The sequence below is a fragment of the Tenrec ecaudatus genome, chromosome 14 (assembly GCF_050624435.1).
Source record: "Tenrec ecaudatus isolate mTenEca1 chromosome 14, mTenEca1.hap1, whole genome shotgun sequence".
Lineage (NCBI taxonomy): Eukaryota > Metazoa > Chordata > Mammalia > Afrosoricida > Tenrecidae > Tenrec > Tenrec ecaudatus.
In genome coordinates, this window is record NC_134543.1 from 68,424,050 (window position 1) to 68,444,602 (window position 20,553).

The 20,553-nt window shown below is 43.0% G+C and overlaps 1 protein-coding gene across 3 annotated transcripts in view; it reads right to left on the bottom strand.

Annotated features, from left to right (window-relative positions):
- Positions 1-20,553, bottom strand: part of MIPOL1 (mirror-image polydactyly 1) — a 365,306-nt gene that overhangs the window by 316,691 nt on the left and 28,062 nt on the right. Inside the window, exon 1 of one of the 3 annotated variants that reach the window (XM_075531535.1) lies at positions 14,604-14,809. The exons of the other annotated variants lie outside the window; for them this stretch is intronic. The gene's annotated coding sequence lies outside the window, so the exon portion shown is untranslated. Of the gene's footprint in view, positions 1-14,603; positions 14,810-20,553 lie in introns of those variants that run through there. 3 annotated transcript variants of the gene reach the window in all.

A 20,553-nucleotide genomic window follows, 5' to 3' on the forward strand; every position in this document is an offset into this window, starting at 1 on the left:
CCTGGAAAAAAGCTTTCATGCTTGGTAACGTAGCAAGGCAGAGGAAAAGAGGAAGACCTCTGACAAGATGGACGGACACAGCGGCTGCATCAGTGGGCTCAACCATGAGAACAATTGCAAGGGCTGCAACTTAAATCCTTTTCCAGCTGAAATAATTAAGCATTTGTTAGAATGATCTTGTCACCTACTATTCCAAACTTTGAAATACTAAAGGAGATTCAAAAACATATTTTATAAATACAGACAAGCTCAAAATGGAAAAACTGAAATATGCACAATTCAAAATCAAACAATGCCAGCTCCAGTGAGCTAGTTCATAAGAATACTGAGAAGAGAAACAAAAGAATATTGAGATCAAATATGCCTTCAAGGTCCTAATTCAACCACACGGACGCTCTCCTTCTGTAAACACCTGTAGCAATCAGGTCACCTGGCTAGCTCTTCTCCGGATGACTTAGCAGAATACAGCCTTCTGCATCAAATCTGTTCTTGAGATGGCCTCTAAATTCGGGTGAGATACATTCAAGACTAGACTTTGGCTCTTATAGATTTCAGTTTTCTTCAGGTTCAACTTGGACTTACATGTATATAGTTGGTGATCTGTTCTGAAGTGGGCCCTGGCCTTGTTCTGTCCAATAATACTGGGTCTCTCCATCACCTTTTACCAGAGAGGTAGTCAATTTAATTCCTGAGTCTTCCATTTTGTGAGGTCCATGTGTAAAGTCACCACTTAAGTTTTCAAAAGAGTTATTTGCAATGAATAAGTTACTGGCCTTGCAAAATCCTATCACAAGACCACTCTTGGCATTTAGAGCACCAAGGCTATATTTCCATTTGCTGATCCGTCTTCATTTACAACTCTCTCATTGCAATAATCAATAAGTATCTTGATTGCACTTGTGATCGAGTTTAGACTGCAGAAGTATATACGTATCTTTAATTTTCTCATCTTTGGCACTAATGATTGGTGACTAAATTTGAGTAAAAATTAAATTAACTGGTCTTCGTTGTAAGCATATGGCTATTTACCTATCACTGACAGTATTGTACTTCAAGATAAGTCTCGTCACATGCTACAGAGAACAACATTAAATCCACAGGTTGGGGACAGGGGCCGCATGCCACACCCACATGGAAACAAAGCAAGAAGGAAGAAGAGAAAGGGACAGTCTAGACCCCATGTCGGCACACCAAGCCCAGAGGACGACTTCCCTGCACGGAGCTGCTAAGGCACAGAGAGGACTAGCAAACAACAGCTCCAGACATGATGTCCCTCGCTGGATCATATCGTGACAGAGGACAATACTGGGGACACACGGCAGATCAGCAACAGGAGCAAAACAAAGCCACAAAGCCCCTGATGATTCCCCAAAATAAACTTCACGCTAGGAGGGGCAGCTCCCAGAACTCCCCCAGGACCAGTGGGGAGACAGTCAGGAAGGTCAGCGGACAGACCTGGAATTATGTTTTTGTTTTTCCTTTCTTTGTTTTTTTTTCCCCTTCAAATCTTTGCTTTCTCTTTCTCCGGTCTCTGTTAATGCTGGGGTGCCTACTTATTTATATAAGATGGGCATGGGATGCCAGCTTGAAAAAGCAATGCGACCAATGGTCCCAGAGGAACTTGAGGGAGAAGGAGGTGGGGGAAGGGAGTGGTGAGCAAACAACGCCATAGACAGGGGAACGACTAGGGAATTAAAATCAACAACAAGGAGGAAGTAGAGATCCTGAAGGTGTTGGAGCAACATCAATGTAGCTGAGAGTAATTGCTGGGTGGCAGAAGAAGGGCAAGCATGGTGATGGGGCAGAAGGAAAGTAAAAGGAAACGGAGAAAATATCTAGGAAACAAAGCTCTGGATAGAGGTATAAACATAGGTGTGTAAAAATGTACATTAGTTAATAAAAATAGAAGTATTGGTCTATGTACATATATTGATATGGCAATACACTGAGACAGTGGACAGACTTCAGGCCTCTGCTCATGCCCTCCCTCAATACAAGAACACTTGGTTCTAACAACCTGGCATTTTGTGATGTTCACCCTCACGGCGCAATCGCTGAAGGCAAAATGGGTGCACAAGCAAATTTGGCGAAGAAAGCGGAGGGTGTACAGCTGTCAAAAGATATAGCATCTGGGGTCTTAAAGCCTTGAAGTTAAACAAGTGGTCATCTAGCGGAGAAGTAACCAGCTCACATGGTACAAGCACACCAATCTGTGGGATCATAAGGTGTCACTGGGACCAGGTAACAGGTATCAGAAGGCCTAAAACAAACAAAAAAATAAAAAAAATACTGTTTAGAAAAAGGGGCATCAGGACAGAGACTCGAAGCCCATCTGTAGACAATGGGAAATCCCCTCACAGAGCGGTCAGAGGAAAGGGATGAATCCATCAGGGTGCAGTGAAGCACTAATGAAACACACAATATTCCTCTGGTTCCTTGAGGCTTCCTCACCCCCCACTATCATGACCCCAGTGCTGCCTCTCACGTGATCATGTGCCAGGGACAGCTAAGAGAGAGCCCCGCACACGGAACGTAGGAACAGTAATGGGAAAAGGGATCCCAGAAGGGTAGGGGAACGTGGAGAGAGGAACTGACTATGATGACTGACACATAACCACACACACATCCCTCCAGGGGGATGAACAACAAATACGGTGGGGGAAGGGAGGCAGTGGCTGGCGTAAGATATGAAAATAATGATTTATAATTAATCAAGGGGTCATGAGGGTGGGGGTGGGGAGGAAGGGAAAAAAGAAGAGCAGATACCAAGGGCTCAACAGAAAGTAAATGTCCAGAAAAGAATGATGGCAACATATGTACAAATATGCTTAATACAATTGATGTATGGACTGTTATAAGAGCTGTAAGAGTCCCCAATAAAATTATCTTTAAAAAAGATATGTCTTGACATATTCTTTTAAAGAAAAAATGCAACACTGGTATCCTTCAATTTGTTGTTCCTGGCATAGACTATATCATTGTCCGATTAAAAATGACCAGTGGCAGCCCATTCAACTCATCAACACCTAGGATATAGATCTTTGTGGATTCCAATTCATTTTTGAAGATTTCCAGTTTTCATAGATTCATTCTTCATACAATCCACTTTCTGATTATTAGTGAATATTTTCAACTGTTTCCTCTGATTTTGAGTTCTGTTCCATCTGCTAATGAAGGTCTAACATTTTTGCTATATCCATGCCACTAACATCAATTGTGCTTTCAGAAGGCAGCTCTTCTCCAACTTTATTTTGTGCCTTCAATCTAAGGGCAGGCACTCTGGTGGGGTAGTGCCTATGCATTGTGCTGCTAACCCTAAGGCCAGCAGTTCAAAACCACCAGCTGCTCCTTGGGGGAAAGGCAAGGCTTTCTACTCCCATCTGCCCTCTGTGTTGGTGATGAGTCGGAATTGACTCAATGGCAGCGAGAGTTTTGGTTTCAACCTGAAGGGCTCATTTTCTTGCACTATTTCAGACAATGTTCTATTGCTATTCATAAGGCTCAGTGACTAATTCTTCAGAAGTGAATCACCTCTGCCTTCTGCTTACCCCATCTTAATCTGGAAACTACTGAAACCTGGTGGCATGGCTGGTATCTGAAAGACTGGTAGCCTAGCTTCCAGCCTCACTGCAGCATCCACACGAGCTCTACACTGAGGCAAGTTGACGTGGGCGGTGGACATCAGGCACAGAGGGAAACGAATCCAAGATGGAAGCACTGGGAATGTTTAAAAGATTCCAACAAGTGATAGCTACTTATTATCAACAATAAAAAAATTTCAACCAAGCAAAAAGGTGTGCAGAAGTCAGAGAGTCTAAGGAAAAATAATGAAAACATGTTACATGTAACAGCTGTGAATAGCATAACAGTAAAATACATCTACAATAGTTGAAAATAGTTTTTCAAAATAAAACAACATTGGAAGGATGAAAAACAAAGACAGAGTATGCCTTTGTGTGTCAAAGGTATTAAAGGGAGTTGTATCTGGGGATAAACTTGGATCAGTTCTCCCAACTTCCATGCTTCTTTCTGTTGGGTGAAGTCAGTGAGCTAAAAATTACATTTTCCAGTCTCCTTTACAGTCCAGGTTCTGAATGCTGAAGACAGTCGTTTCTAGCAAGTAAATGCACTTTGGCAAAACACAGATGGGAAAGTCCGGTTGAAGCCATGTGTTTTCGTCTTGCAAGGTAATACAGACATAAGTGCTTTTGTTAGCTGAGACCTGGCAGGTCAACGTGCAGACACCAGCCTCCAGGAGATGAAAGGCAGCACGACCAGCAACATCCTGACCCCGAGATTGTAACAATCACCTTACAACCGTGCTCCAGAGATAGCCCGTGACTCTGTGACGGGATTTGGAATCATTTTCTAAGTTCTTAATTTCCTGGATAAAGAATCTGTCTGCTCGAAATGCCTATAATGATTTCTTATCTTCTGTCCTGTAATACAACGAAAAGTCTTCCCTATCTTCGAGGGCAGGAAGCCAAGGAATTAGGCTTAAAACTGATTGGAAAAATCCAGAAGCGGGCGCCCTGTCTGACGCCGCAGCGGGTTTTTCATGGTCGGCACATTGCAGGGGCACAGTGAGAAACAGCCGTGGACGCAGAGGGGCTTCTGCTCTTGTGAAGCCTCCGAATCGCGGACACCCCGAGGGCAGTCAGACGCTCTCCTACAGAGTTGCTTTAAGTTGCACGGAGTTCTGAGTTTAATATTATATAAAAATATGGAGATGCATACCAAGATAATTGGCTAGAAGTTCCATGGAAGTTTTATAAAATTTTGACTCTAAGAAATGAAAGATGATAGGGGTGAAGACTGTGTAGTATGGAAGAGACCAGACCAAAACCAGGGATGTACATGGTAGACAATGGTGGAGGAGGTGGGGAAAGGAAAACAAAAGGATGAATACAAGGAAGAAAAGGGTAGTGGGGTCATGGGGCATTAATCCACCCAATGGGAGGGTATTGTTTATATCTCCACAGGGAAAGTGGGATCAGACTTCAACCCAGTGTCGCAAGGTGTGAATGCAATATCCCGGCGTGGAGGAGGGAACCGGTGGAGAGGTCTGGGAGGCTGGCCCCAGCACCATAAATTAAGTGGATTCCTGCCCCTCCCCCGAAAAGAATTTGTTCCAAAGGATGACATTGACTCTGCAGCTCCGGGAGATGAACATATCTGATCAGAGCACATGGGAGAAGATGAAGGGGCAGGAGGAGAGAGTAGAGCACAGCCTGGCCCACCAGGCCGTGATGATGATGTTCCTGAGTAGAGCAGCCAGTCCACAGAGAGAACAACATGGCTGGCCCCACTATGAGAAATGATGCCAATCAGTGACTAAGGGCGATACAGGGGACTGCACCGGAGACACAGTGTGGGAACTGTACCTGACCTGATCCCACCACACCGAGGCAAAGCACTGGGGGAGTGCAGAGGAACAGCAAGGGGATGGAGTGGCAAGGTCCCTAGGGAATGCTGAAAGTGGACTTCGGGGCCAGGGCATGGTGGCCCAACAGACTGGACTGGAAAACGCTCCTAAGGGCCAGCAAACGATCCCTGAACTAACTACAAGCTTTTCTCTTGTGAACTGTTTTGTTCTGTTCTTTGTTAGTGGTTTGTTTTTGTTGTTTTGTTGTCTGGTTGCATATTGTTGCTTTGTTTTCCTCTGTCTTGTTTTCGTGCATGTTAGTGTCTCCACAGGTCTGTCTGAATAGGACAGGCTGGATGAACTATCTGGAGGAAAAACAACGGGACCGACAGTTCTGGGGGGACTTCGGGTAGGGGGGGTAGGGGGGTTAAGGAAGTGGGGTTAACAAACCCAGGGACAAGGGAAAAACATGGGACCCCAAATGGTAGAGAAGGGGGAGTGGCAGGCCTGGTGGGAAATGATCAAGGGTAAGGTTGCTTAGAGAAGAGGTATACTCTAGCCCAGGTGGCGACGAAGCATGGTAGTAGGGCAGGAGGAAAGTCAAGGGAGATGGAGGAAAGAGCTAGGAGTCAAAGGGCATTCATGGAGGTCTAGACAAAGACATGTACATGCAAATATATATAGGAGGATGGGGAAATAGATCTATGTGTCTATATTTATAGGTCAAGTATTAAGGTGGCGGAAGGACCTTGGGCCTCTACTCAAACACTCCCTCAATGCATGAATACCTTCTTTTATTAAATTGGAACTCTATGATGCTCACTCTCCCGACACAACTGCTGGAGCCAAAGTGGGTGAACAAGTAAATGTGGTGAAGAAAGCTGATGGTGCCCGGCTATCAAAAGAGATAGTGACTGGGGTCTTAAAGGCTTGAAGATAAACAAGCGGCCATCTAGCTCAGAAGCAACAAAGTCCACATGGAAGAACACACCAGCCTGTGTGATCGAGTGGTCCCAAAGGGATCAGTTACCAGGCATCAAAGAACAAAAAATCATATCATTGACTGTACACCTCCATGATAGGATCGCTGAAGACAAATGGGTGCATAAGCAAACGTGGTGAAGAAAGCTGATGGTGCCCTGCTATCAAAAGAGATAGCGTCTGGGGTCTTAAAGGCTTGAAGGTGAACAAGCGGCCATCTAGCTCAGAAGCAAAAAAGCCCACATGGAAGAAGCACACCGGCCAGTGCGATCACGAGGTGCCAAGGGACCAGGTATAAGGCATCATGCAAAAAAAAAAAAGATATAAGTGTGTGTATGTATGTGTATATGTATATATGTATATGTATATATATACCATATTAAATGAAGGGGGAAGTGCAGAGTGGAGACCCAAGGCCCAAGTGTCGGCCAATGGAGATCCCCTCATAGAGGGGTTTAGGAGTGGAGATGGGTTAATTAGGTTGCGAGGTAGTACCGATGAAGAACACAGCTTTCCCCCAGATCCTGGATGCTTCCTCCCCCCAACTACCATGATCCGAATTCTACCTTGCAGGCCTGGATAGGACAGAGGCTGTACATTGGTACATATGAGGGCTGAAGGTACAGGGAATCCAGGGTGGATGATACCTTCAGGACCAAGGGTGTGAGGGACGATGCTGGGAGAGTGGAGGGTGAGTGGGTTGGAAAGGGGGAACTGATTACAAGGATCCACATGTGACCTCTTCCCTGGGAGAGGGACAGCAGAGAAGGGGGGAAGGGAGACTCCGGATAGGGCAAGATATGACAAAATAACGATGTATAAATTACCAAGGGCACATGAGGGAGGGGGGAAAGGGGAGGGAGGGGAAAAAAAAAAAGAGGACCTGATGCAAGGGGCTTAAGTGGAGAGCAAATGCCTTGAGAATGATTGGGGCAGGGAATGTATGGATGTGCTTTATACAATTGATGTATGTATATGTATGGATTGTGATAAGAGTTGTATGAGTCCCTAATAAAATGTAAAAAAAGAAAAGAGGAGAAAAAAACGATTAGGGCTAAGACTGTACAGATGTGCTTTATACAATTGATGTATGTATATGTATGAACTGTGATAAGAATTGTATGAGCCCCAATAAATTGTTAAAAAATGATTAGGGCAAATAATGTACAGATGTGCTTTTATACAATTGATGTATGTATATGTGTAGATTGTGATAAGAGTTGTATGAGCCCCTAATAAAATGTTTTAAAAAAAGAAATGAAAGATGAAATGCTTTTTAAAAAAATATGTGAGTTATTGCTTCATGCCACTATGTGCCAGATTGAGAACAAATGCACTGTGAACAATTAGCAGTACATCACTTCAAAAAACACAAAATTTCTGATTCAAGAAGCTCTGGTGATACAGCAAGTATATACATACATATATATAATAACAAAAATAATGTATAATCTAATAATCAGAGTTCCAGAGGGGTATGGTACGGTGCAAGGGAAAATTAGAATGGACAGTTAAAGTACATATTATTTAAAACGAGAGGCATTGAAGTTTGGCTGGCTAAACTGAGCAAAGCATGAGAAGCAAGCAGAGAACTCCACCGGAAAGCTTCCTAGAATCTGGAAGTAGCAATGAGGGATTGGGAGGAAGTAATTCACAATTTTCATTATTTCTGACATCACACGACTTTGCTCTCACCTGGCCAACACAACTGGGACCTGAGCAGGACGCAATGTTGTGGGCGCCAGTAGATGGAGCCATTGCAGAGTGGCTTGAAACGTCACTCACACCGCCAAGTTTACTTATAAATAAGTAAACACTGCCTCACCACTAACAAAGAGTCAGTTCTGAAATTTTGCCACATCTCACAAATTCTTCCTGGGAACAAGCAGAAGGTCTGAGGAGGCGTCCGTAACTTCCTGTCCAGGGGAGCAGGAGGGCAGTTACACACGAGCATCCCGGGAGGACAATGCAGTTCATCCCACTGAGGGAAAATGGATAACAAATAGAAACCTAAATAACTGGTGGCCAATGTTAAGAGCAGAGACACGGATTATGTCATCAAGGGAGAATGTTAATGTTCTTTCCCCACAAGGACTTTTGAGAACACGGAAACAACGGACGAACCTTTAGAGAAAGAAAACTGAACCAATGTTGGTTTATGAAGCTCTCGAAAGATTCTACCTGGGTGATGTGAAGAAAAAAGCATCAAAGAGCAACCCTCTAATGACATCTACAGAATAGTTCAGAAATGGCATTGTGTCTTATTTTTGGTTGTTCATGATTACCAGATCAGCTGCTGTCTAATGACAGTGTAGCCCTGGCCTTTCTACTCTAACCAAACAACTTTTGTTTTCCTGCTGGCCGTGGGTAAGAAGTTCAAAAAGATCAGGAAGATACTGATGGGATGATATTATTCAGCTGTGAGTTTCTGTAAACGGTTAATCGTGATCGTCATCATGCTAGTTATAAAAATCAACCATCTCAGAATGAGGGGCATTTTACTACCAGCAAGAGACCGCGGGATCCGTGCGCACTGAGCCCTTTGGATGCGGTGACAGTTTGACAGCAGAGGGGCAGCAGCAGCAGAGTTGGGAGCTGGAGCAGGAAAGAGATGGCGGAGCACAGTAAACTTGGGAGCAGGCTGGCTTGTGGAGCAGGGTGCCACTGGGCACTTAATTGGAGGGGCTGGGCTTACTCTTCCAGAGCTGGAGCTCAGTGCCTTTGGATGGAGACTTATACAGTGGCTGGTGGGCATGCCCGTGGGCTATTTATTGGTAGCCCTAAAAGAGCTTTGTGGCATTGCCTGAGTTGGGCAGAGGCCAGGTCAAGAGCCTGAGCACCAGAGACATTGACCTGCTTGAGGGCACAGCGGAGAAGAAACAGTCCTGATAGAACAACTGTATCCTGAGTATTTCTCACCTGAATTGTATCCTGTTAACTTCCACAATAAGATTCATAATATAATCGTGAGCAAGTAGAGTAGCCAACTGGAAAGGTTTCTAAGATCTGAAAGTGGCAAGGAGGGGAATGGAGAGGAAGTTATTCACAACTTCCAGTCTTTCTCACATCACAAACTTCCCTCTCACTTGGCCAGCTACAACTGTAATCCGATCACTGCAATGAATCATTGAGCTTACAGGAAAAGTTCCGTGTAGCCCCTGCAATGAAGGAGACTAAAAAAAGGCACGAGGAGCTCTTTCAAGAGCCTGGTGCAGGAGATTGGCTTAGTGGCAGGATGGTAGAGAGCAATACACATTCACAGGGGTATGGTCAGGCACCATCTTTGAGCAGGGCACCATTATTCCAGACTCTCCTGGTTAGGAGATTAGGTTGCTGTTCAATGAATATGTTTGCTGCCTTAGTTTTCTAAGAGGGACACGTTTCCAGCAGGGCATCAGCCCTGAAGTTTTCCTGTTCGGTTGACAGTTCCAGGCAGCCACATGTCAAAATTCCTGGTTTCACTTTGTCAGCCACAACCGAACCAGGAAGAACCGGTGCAGAGCCCTGCTTAAAGATTCATCAACAGAATTAAAGAAAAATCAAATTTATTCAATCTCCAGGATTACAAAATTCATTGGGAGGATAATTTAAAGGCCGTCTAGTGATAGGATACCAAGGAAAATTACTAATCAATAAGGAAGTGAAAAATTACACATACATGTTGTAAATGCCTCTGCCAACAGCTATCAAAAGATACAGGTATCTATTGATGGAGAAGAAAAAAAGAATAGCCAATTGGTAGGCATTTATCAATGGTTTTGAAGTGATATAACAGCAGCGAGAGCAGTGATGGAGGCATGACTTAACTGAAAGATCAGCATGCAAGTCCACCAAGAGCTCTTCGGGTGGAAGAGGATGGTGCCTGCTCCCCTAAAGATTTACAGCCTCGGGAACCCTATCCACAGGCTCACACTACTGTAGCCCAAACCACCTACCTGTCTTCCAAGCCTGGGGGAAGATGATCCCTTGCTATTTACACTGAAATAAATCTAAAAACCTAAACAGCAAGATTTCAACACATCCAGCTAAAAACTAAATCAGCACACCAATAAGAAAAATCTGTAATGATGAGAGTCTGAATCAACTCAGAACCAAGCGGCTACAGTATAAACCAGATGGTGAAAGGTGAAAACTTGCAAACTCAAATATTTCCTCTAAAAGCGTGACACGGAAGTATCACACCTGCAGAAAACTTTCCACACCCAGAGAAACAAGGAAGTTCCATCAAGTTCTGGTTCTCACAGGTTTGCTCTCATGATCCAAGCCACTGTGTGCCATGGAGCAAGATTATTATCGTATAGCCCCATCTAGTGGGGAAATAGATAAACGCCTCTGGAGTTTTTACTACTGCTGGGGGCGGAGGGGTTGGGGGGCCGGAGGTGGGGGTGCGGTTGCCGGAAACCAGACGGAACTCATATGAAAAACCCAATTTTCAATTCAGGCCATGCAAATACCTGCATATTTTTTCAAATTAAATATTTTATCATAAAATTTTCATTTGATGGATAACACTTTTAATACTTTGAATATCCTCAGCATCATTATCATTGTTATTTGTAAATCATTTTACTGGGGGCTCTTACAGTTCTTATAACAATCCAAACACCCATTGTATCATGCACATTTGTGTACATGTTGCCATCATCATTTTCAAAACATTTTTTACTTAGTATCAGTTCCCCCCTTTTCCCCTCCCTCCACTGCCCTTCCACCCTCATGAACTCTTTTTTTAAAATCATTTATTGGGGCTCCTACAACTCTTATCACAATCCATACATACATCCGTTGTGTCAAGAACATTTGTACATTTGTTACCATAAATAATAAATTATTATTTTCATATCTTATATCCTCTGCTGTCTCACTTCACCCACGTTTCTGTGGTTCATCCCACTCAGGGGGAGGTTGTACATCGATCACTGTGATTGGTTCCCACTTTGTCCCCCTTCTCCCACCACCTTCCAACTACCCTCATGATGTGCATACTCTCATTATTGGTCCCGAGGGGTTTGTCTGTCCTGGATTCCATGTGTCAAGAGCTCTTTTTAAAAATTGATTTTGTATTAAAAGATCATTTTACTGGGGGCTTTTACAGCTCTTACAACAATCCATATATGAATTATATAAAGCTTGCTTTTCCATATGTTGCCATCATTCTTTTCTAAGCATTTCCTTTTAATCAGCTTTCTTTTCCCTCCCTCTATCTGCCACCCTCTCTCCCCCCTGATACATTGTTATTTTCATCTTATACCAACCGCTGTCTCCCTTATCCTGTGGTTTCTGTTGTTCATCTCCCTGGCAGGGGGCTGGGGGATGTCGATGATTATGATCGGTTCCCCCTTCCCTCCTCTCCCCACCTTCCCCCTAACCTTGTTCCTCGAGTCTGTGTGTCCTGAGTTCTTATCTCTTATCCTTTTATTTGTACCTGTGCACACGCTCCGGTCTAGCCCACAGTGAAAGGCAGGCCTGGGGTCATGATAGTGGGGGATGAGGAAGCCTCAAGAAACCAAAGATGTATTGTGTGTTTCACCGGTGCTTGTTGCTTTACTTCACCCTGGTTGACTCATCCATCCTTGTGACTCTTCTGTAAGGGGATGTCCCATTGTCTACAGGTAGGTTTTGGTTCTCTACTCCAACCACCCTCTTTCTCAACAATTTGAGTTTTTTGTTTGTTTGGGGTCTTCTTGTGCCTGTTACTCGAGCCCATGGACAACTCGTGATCACACAGGCTGGTGTGCTTCTTCCATATGGGCTTTGTTGCTTCTCTACTAGATGGCCACTTGTTTACCTTCAAGCCTTTAAGACCCAGATGCTATATCTTTTGATAGCCAGGCACCATGAGCTTTCTTCAGCACATTTGCTTATGTACCCATTTTGTCTTCAGCATGCTGGGAAGGTGAGCATCACAGAATGCCAGGTTGTTAGAACCAAGTGTTCTTGTGTTGAGGGAGGAGTTGAGTAAAGGCCCAATGTCCATCTGCTACCTTGATACTTAACATATAAATATATGAAGGCAATATCCTCAATATTATATATTAATATATTTACATATATACATGCCTATATTTATACCTCTATAAATGTCTTTTGTCTCCTAGTTCTTTCTCCTATTTCCTTTTACTTCCCCACTATAATGGTCAACCTTCACTCAGCTCTCAATAATTCCTCTCACTTGATAAAACCCCACCAGACATTTTAAAAATCATTTTATTAGGGGCATGTACAACTCTTATCACAATCCATACATACATCCATGTGTCAAGCACATTTGTACACTTTTTGCCATCATCATTTTCAAAACATTTTCTTTCTACTTGAGCCCTTGGTATCAGCTTCTCAAATTTTCCCTCCTTCATGAACCCTTGATAATTTATAAATTACTATTATTTTTTCATGTCTTACACTGACCTATGTCTCCCTTTACCCACTTTTTTGTTGTTCATCCCCCTGGGAGGGGGTTATAGATAGATAATTGTCATCAGTTCCCCCTTCTCCCCCCACCTTCGCCTTACCCTCCTGGTATGGCTACTCTCAATATTGGTCGTGAGGGGGTTATCTGTCCTGGATTCCCTGTATTTCGAGCTCTTATCTAAACCCATGTACATGCTCTGGTCTACCTGGCTTTGCAAGGTAGAATTGGGATCATGATATTAGGGAGGGGGGGTGAAAGGAAACATTAAAGAACTAGAGGAGAGTTGTATGTTTCGTCGGTGCTATACTGCACCCTGACTGGCTCTTCTCTTCCCTAAGACCCTTCTGTAAGGGGATGTCCAATTACCTACAGATGGGCTTTGGGTCTCCACTCTACCAGACATTCTTATACCCTCCTCAACATCAATTTTAGATCTCTTGTTGGTTCCTTGTCCCTGGGCTTAATGGCTCCCTATTCCATTTCCCCCCAATTCCTCCTTTCCCATGTCCCCTCAGAACCGTCGGTTCCATTGTTTTCTCCTCGGAATTGTAAACAATCCTTCCTATCTTATATAGATTTAAAAAAATTAAAAGCCTATAAATAGTTCCAGGTGTCTGCTGACCCTTAGAATAATTTACGATGGGGTCTGATGAGGTGACAACCCCCAAGCCCTTTTGCTCCCCTGCTGCTCCCTTGCGCTCCCATCGTGTTTTGCCTTGGCCTCAGCACCTTTAAACAATTGTTCCCTTTCCACGAATAGAAACAGATGGCACCCAGCATAGTTTTATGAGGAAAGGCCCAAAAGTTTTATGATAAGCCAAAAAAAGGACACTTAGAAAGTTAAGCACAAGTAAATATGTTAAATTTTTACCATATCACCAACATGCAGTTAATGCTTAAAAGATGAAATTTCCCATTAACTCCATCCTGTTGGAAACATGAATACTTTACTTCAAACTCAGACCAAGATAGGCTATACTGTGAAAAAAGAAATGTTTTCCCACATTCACTGATCCCCACCCCTAACTCACCCCTCACACACACACACACACACACACACACACACACACACACACACACACACCCAGGAACAAGAGCAGTGACAGCTGAACTGCCTAAGGAACTGGCTGGCCTTCCCAGTGTCCCTTTACGAAACAGGATGAAACACAGAAGTTACTCTGAAACGATGCAAGTCGGCAACAGTGTCCTAGAAACAGAAGCCCTGCAACATGCTTCCCCAGCTTTTTATGTCCATACTTTCTGGACCCCTTCCCTCTCCAATATAATTAAAACAATGAAGTATTTTTGAATTTTGTTAAACTTTGATGGATTTTGTTAAACTAATGATTACTACTTGGTAAAAATTCTCTAACATTGGTGAAAACACATACACTTAAGATATGTATGTTTTATTGCGTTTTAGGTGGAAGTTGACATAGCAAATTAGGTTTCCATTTACCACTCATTAAACATCTTGTTCCAGGATATTGGTTACATTTGTTACACTGTGTCAACATCCTCCTATTTCTGTTCTTCGTGTCTGTTTCAGTTAAGGTAGCGGCCCTGCACCTCGTTAGCTTCCTCTCATCTTTGTTTTAGGGTACATGTTGATCACTCCGGTTCATACGGTTGATTAATTGAAGATAGCACAGTACTCACGGGTGATGTTTATGTTATAAGGCAATCTACTATTTGGATAAAAGGTGACCCACTGGGCGTAGCTTCAGTTGTACATTCAAAAGGTCTATCAGAGCTAGATTCTCCGGGGTCCCTTGAATCCCTATGGGTCCAGTAAGTCTGGTCTTTAATGTGGTGTGTTTTTTATTTGAATCCTATATTTCTTACCCATTCTACCTGGGGCCTTCGGTGGTGGTCCTGTTGGTTCAAGTGGTCCAGTAGACACCATCTAGTTCTTGGGATCTCAAGGAGAAGTTGGCCCTTTTAAGTTTGTTTTGTTGTTGTCAGGGGGCTTGGCAAAGTCAAGAACGCATACGCACTGACATTAATCCTGCTCCTCGTAGCTCCGCGGCTAAGCATTCAGCTGCTACCCCAGTGTGGCGGCTTGAATCCCAGCAGTTGCCTGTAAGGAACACCCAGGGGTGGATCAGAGTCTGGGAACCCGGTGTGACTGTTCTGGTCTGTCACATGTGTCACTCTGAGTTGAAATGGACCTGTGGGCACCTGACAAGGATCATGACTCAAAGTACAACCAGCACTCTGCTGTTTCTAAGACAAAAGGTTTCTCTTTAAGTTTTCCACATAGGTTGTTCATAAAAAATATGAAAGTCATTATTTTGAAAAATATTTTTGTTTTGTTTTGAGAAATGTTAAAAATAGCCACTCCAGAACGGGATGTTTTATTTTATTTGGATGTTTTATTTTATTTGGGGATTCTCCACGGTAAGAAACTGCATAGGCTTTCCGTGCCCCCGTGTGGAAAAGGACGGTGCAGTGGTGACCAGCCGGGCTGCCATCGCATGCTTGGCAGTTCCAAACCACCAGTAGCTCCGATGGAGAAAGACTGGGCTTTCTACTGCCGTCCACAGTTACCCACAGGGGAGCGCTGAGTCAGCATTGACTTGATGCACTGAGAGTGAGACTGTGACGACGCACAAACTCTGATCCCTTACTAGCACAAGGTCAACGTCAGACATGCCCTCACCCTCCAACCCTCTCTTACCCTATTCTGACAGCAATGGTTCCTCCCCAGGCACGCTACTCTTCCGCCAGGTCCCGTAATCCACCACAATGTCCCACAGAACTCACAGGCAACCCTCACAGGAAGGGGGGATTATTAGGGAAGTTGACAGGTTACCACAGGCCGGAATCTGTAAACACTAAGGATACAGTCATTGGCCCACACCGGTGCCTCTCCTCGGCCAGCAGTTAAGTGTCTCTCTGGTCCTCAGTCTCTCGGCCAAGTACTGGCTTGGCGTCCGCCTCTGTGAGCAAAGAAGCCCACCCACGGTTCTGCCTCGCGGTCCCATAGCGTCCTCCCTGCTCCCCCGCTCTGCTCTGTCTCATGGTCTCCTTGCCTTGGCCTCTGGTCCTGATGCGGTATGGCCTTCGCCACAGCAGGCGGGGATTTTGAGTGTGCTCCACTGATGGATATTCTTCCTTGATGATCCCGGGAATTCTCTCTGTTCCTGCTTCTGTGATGGTTCACTCTTACAGCTAGAGGAATGGCAACTGACCAGTCCCCTCCATTAGTGTTTCATACACCCCATTTGCAAGGTCCCACCAATTAGAGAAACATGAATTGAAGGAGTTGTATTAAGACATTTCACCACACCACATCTAATTTCGACTATTCTAGTTCATGCAGTTGACAAATTTTCATCTCACCTTAAATGCCTACTTATAAAACTCAAGATGAGGGGAAAGTGGAAGACACAATGCTGAGTGAAGTCAGTCAACCACAGAAGGACAAATACTGCATGAGTCCACTGCTGTAGGAATAAGCAGCAGAGCAGGCTTTTAAAGTATCCAGTCTGATGCCCGGGTTGGGCGGGGGGGTGCTGGTGTCATACAGTCTGGTAGACAACCTGACCAACCATACACTTACCAACTGCATGAAACAAAAATAGTAGAAATTGGGGAAACAGAAATGCATGCCTACTGGTAGGAAAAGAAAGAGGATTGATGTCCAGTTGGAGAGAAAAATGACTAAAAATGCTTTGGAGGATCCTAGGGGGGTAGTGTCTTTGATAGTATGCACTGAATGAGCCATGCTGAACCTGGCTTCTGGGTGCATCCTGGGGAGCCAGGCCAGTGCCGTGGAATGCTGGGACACGGACTCCTGGGTCTTCAAGATGCGCAGCATGCTCCCGAGGCTGCATCAGTGAGATCTCACGTGAAAATCCACTAGGTGAACTGGACTTTTCCTGACACCCTTGTAACCTGGGGACTGAAGTCGGAAAAGACAGGGTGTCTGAGGAAGCAGAAGACAGCTGCACTAAGACTGTTGAACTGCCGGCAGAAACACAAACATGGTATTGCTACACCAATGCCCTATATGCTGTATCAAGATATATATTATTACAGCAAACCTGTGATGCACATTCTGCTTTGTTTTGCTTTTGTTTGTCCATATTAGGGTTTATCTTGAAAATGATGATGGCAACAAATGTACAAATGTGCTTGACACAATGGATGCATGTATATTGTGATAAGAGCTGTATGAGCCCCCAATGAAATGATTACACACACACCGGTATATCTCAGAGGTGTTATTTCATTGGGGGGGGTCACACTCTTGAAGTTGTGTTTTGTTTTTCAGTACATGAAACCCAGGATTAATGAAGCTAAAGAGATGGCAAGGGTTGGGGGAGAAGTGTTCCAGGGGGTGCAGGGGTGGTGGTGGGGTAAAAGGGAGATGATGTCAAGGAGTCCAGGAAGAAAAAGTATGTTTGGAAATGACTGTGGAGGCAACTGTACAATTCTTATTGACATGATTGAATTATAGAATGATATCTGTATTAACACCCAATTAACAATAAAATTTAAAAACAAATAAACCAACATAGATCCAGGAATGGGTTTGGGCTTACACTACATCCTAGTTTCAATTAAAGAACAATTAGTTCTTACACCATGGTCCTGCTCGCTACTCACCCTCAGGAAGGGAACACAAAGATACGGGTGCTAGAGCAAAGTGTGGCAAAGAAACTAGATGGTGCCCAGCTAACAGATAACATAGGGTCTTAAAGGCTCCAAACAATCAAATCAGCCACTTAAGTGAGATGTCAACAAAGTCCAATTGGAAGAAGCACATCATCATCCCGGAATGATATATGTATGAACTCCCAGTTAATAACAAACTAAGATAACATTGTAGTAAAACACAGATATAATAAAGCATCTGCCACTTTAACTATTACCACTGCCCATTTCCAAATGGTTTTCTTCATCCTAATCAGCAACTCAAGACCCTTAAGTAATATCTCTTCATTTCCTTTTACTCTTCCTTCCTGGTAACTACTAATATGTTTTCTTTTAATCATTTTATTGGGGCTCATACAACTCTTATCACAATCCATACATACATCCATTGTGCAGAGCACATTTGTACATTCGTTGCCCTCATCATTCTCAAAACAGTTGCTTTCCACTTGAGCCCTTGAAATCAGCTCCTCATTCCCCCCTCCCTCCCACTACTAATATACATTTGTCTTTATGTATTTACCTAATTCTAGACAGTTCACATAAGTGGGAACATGTCATAGTTATCTTTTTGTGCGTGCCTTATTTAACTAAGCGCAATGTTTTCAAGAACTAGTGGGTTTTTAACATCTCCTAATCATGTCACTTTTCCTCCTATAGAAAGAACTGTCCCACAGGGTTTTTCCTGATACATAGTAGGTGGTGGATTTGAACTTAAATTTGGGTCAGTCAAGCTCTAAGCCCCTCTCTCCCTGGAGCTTCTGCCTAAATGACTATAAAAGAGGGCTTTAGAAAGTTCGTCGAAAACCCCCATTATCTTTTAATTCCATTTTCCATAAACTTTTTGAAGCCCACTCATGTCTTATATAAAATAATCCAGAGTATATAAAAACAGAAGTAGGAAGAGGCCACAGTAGCTGAGAGTTAGAGGGTTGAAAATGAACAATCCCTTTCTTTCACCACTGAAATATAAAACAACTTTAAAATCTCCACGAATTTCATTTGGTATTTTTGCTTTACTTGTTTACTAAAAACACTGCCATCGAGTGGATTCCGACTCAGAGTGACCCTACAGGACAGGGTACAACTGACCTTGTGGGTTTCTGAAACTCTTCATTTTTATATAAATCATTTTATTGGGGTCTTATACAACTCTTATCACAATCCCTACATACATACATTGTGTCACGCACATTTGTACATTTGCTGCCAAAACTTTTAACTTCTTTTGGGGGTAGAGAGCCTCTTCTTTCTCCCATGGAGCAGCTGGTGGTTTCAAACTGTATACCTTTCAGTTAGCAGCCCAACACAAAACCACTATACCACCAGGGCGCCTTAGTTATTTACATTGGTGTATTAATCTCTATACACAAGAGAAATGATTATGTCTTTCACCATAAAATCATAGTATATATATATATATATTCCTTCAACCTATCACTTTAGTGTTTATTTAATATTCCATTGAATGACAATATCATTGTTTTCTGTTATGTAGAGCCTTACATTGGGCACCTTTGTGCTAGCTTTTAAAAATCCTGTTAACATTAAATGTGCTGTATGTTAAGGAAGAGGCTAAACTTTTACTTATAAAATAGTTTTCTTTCATAAAATACTTCCTAAAATTGAAAACCTATGGGGAAAAATTATTCCAAGAAATTTTCTTTCTTTTAATCATTTTATTGGGGCTTGTACAACTCTTATCACAATCTATACATTCATCCATTGTGTCAAGCACATTTGTACATTTGTTGCTATCATCATTCTCAAAACATTTTCTTTCTGCTTGAGCCCTTGGTATCAGGTCCTCATTTTCCCCCTCCCTCCCTGATCCCCCATCCTACATAAACCTTTGATAATTTACAAATTATTATTTTTATGTCATATCTAACACTGTCCAATGTCTTCCTTCACCCACTTTTCTATTGTTCTTCCCCCAGCGAGAAAGTTATATGTAGGTGCTTGTATCGGGTCCCCTTTCCATCCCACTCTCCTTCCACCTTCCCATCGCCACTCTCACCACTGGTCCTGAGGGGATCATCTGTCCTGGATTCCCTGTTTCCAGTTCCTGTCTGTACCAGTGTACATCCTCTTGTCTAGCCAGATTTGTAAGGTAGAATTGGGATCATGATAGTGGGTGGGGAGGAAGCATTTAGGAACTAGAGGAAAGTTGTATGTTTCATCGTTGCTACACTGCACTGGCTTGCCTCCTCCCTGTTACTCTTATGTAAGGGGATGTCCAGTTGCCTACACATGGGCTTTGGGTCCCCAATCTGCACTCCCCCTCATTCACAAAATGACTTTTTTGTTCTTTGATGCCTAATACATGATCCCTTCGATTTCATGATCACACAGGCCGGTGTGCTTCTTCCATGTGTGTTTTGTTGCTTCTGAGCTAGATGGCCACTTGCTTACCCAATTCCAAGAAATTTTCAAGACACAACTAATTAATTTTTTGTTTTAGGTACATTTACATATAGACCTGGAGTTTCCAGAAAAAAAACCAATTATTATTCATACAGCAAACTATTTTTAAATATAACACTATTATTCTAAAATGTCACCAAACAAAAATATAGGCAGTTAAAATGGAAAGCCAACCAGTGTTCATGGAGTGGAAGACAATACTATTAAAATGTCAATACTAAAGCTACTACATATTCAATACCATCTCTGCCAAGATTCCAACAGCCTTCTTTAGAGAAATAGGAAAGCTAATCCTCAAACATATTTTGTAAGGGGCTCCTGAATAATCATAGCAGAAGGAGAGCAGGGTGGAGGACTCGCAGCACATAGACACATGGTTCCTGTGGACTATTAATCATTTTCCCTATTTTCTTCCTTGAGTTTTGATTGTCTTCATTCTCATTTGCTTCAATAGATAGCACTTGGGCAACTAGGTCGCTATAAATATAGAATAAAGCTGGATTTAGATCTCACACCATATACAAAAATTAACTCAAACAGGATAAAAAACTTTAAATGTATGAACAATTATATGTTTTTATAAGATGTTTATATATTCTCAAAACATTTTATTGGCTTTAGATGAAAGTTCATGAAGCATATTCGTGTTTCAATCAGTAATTCATGCACAGATCGTTGTCTGACATTGGCTGCAAATCTGCAATGG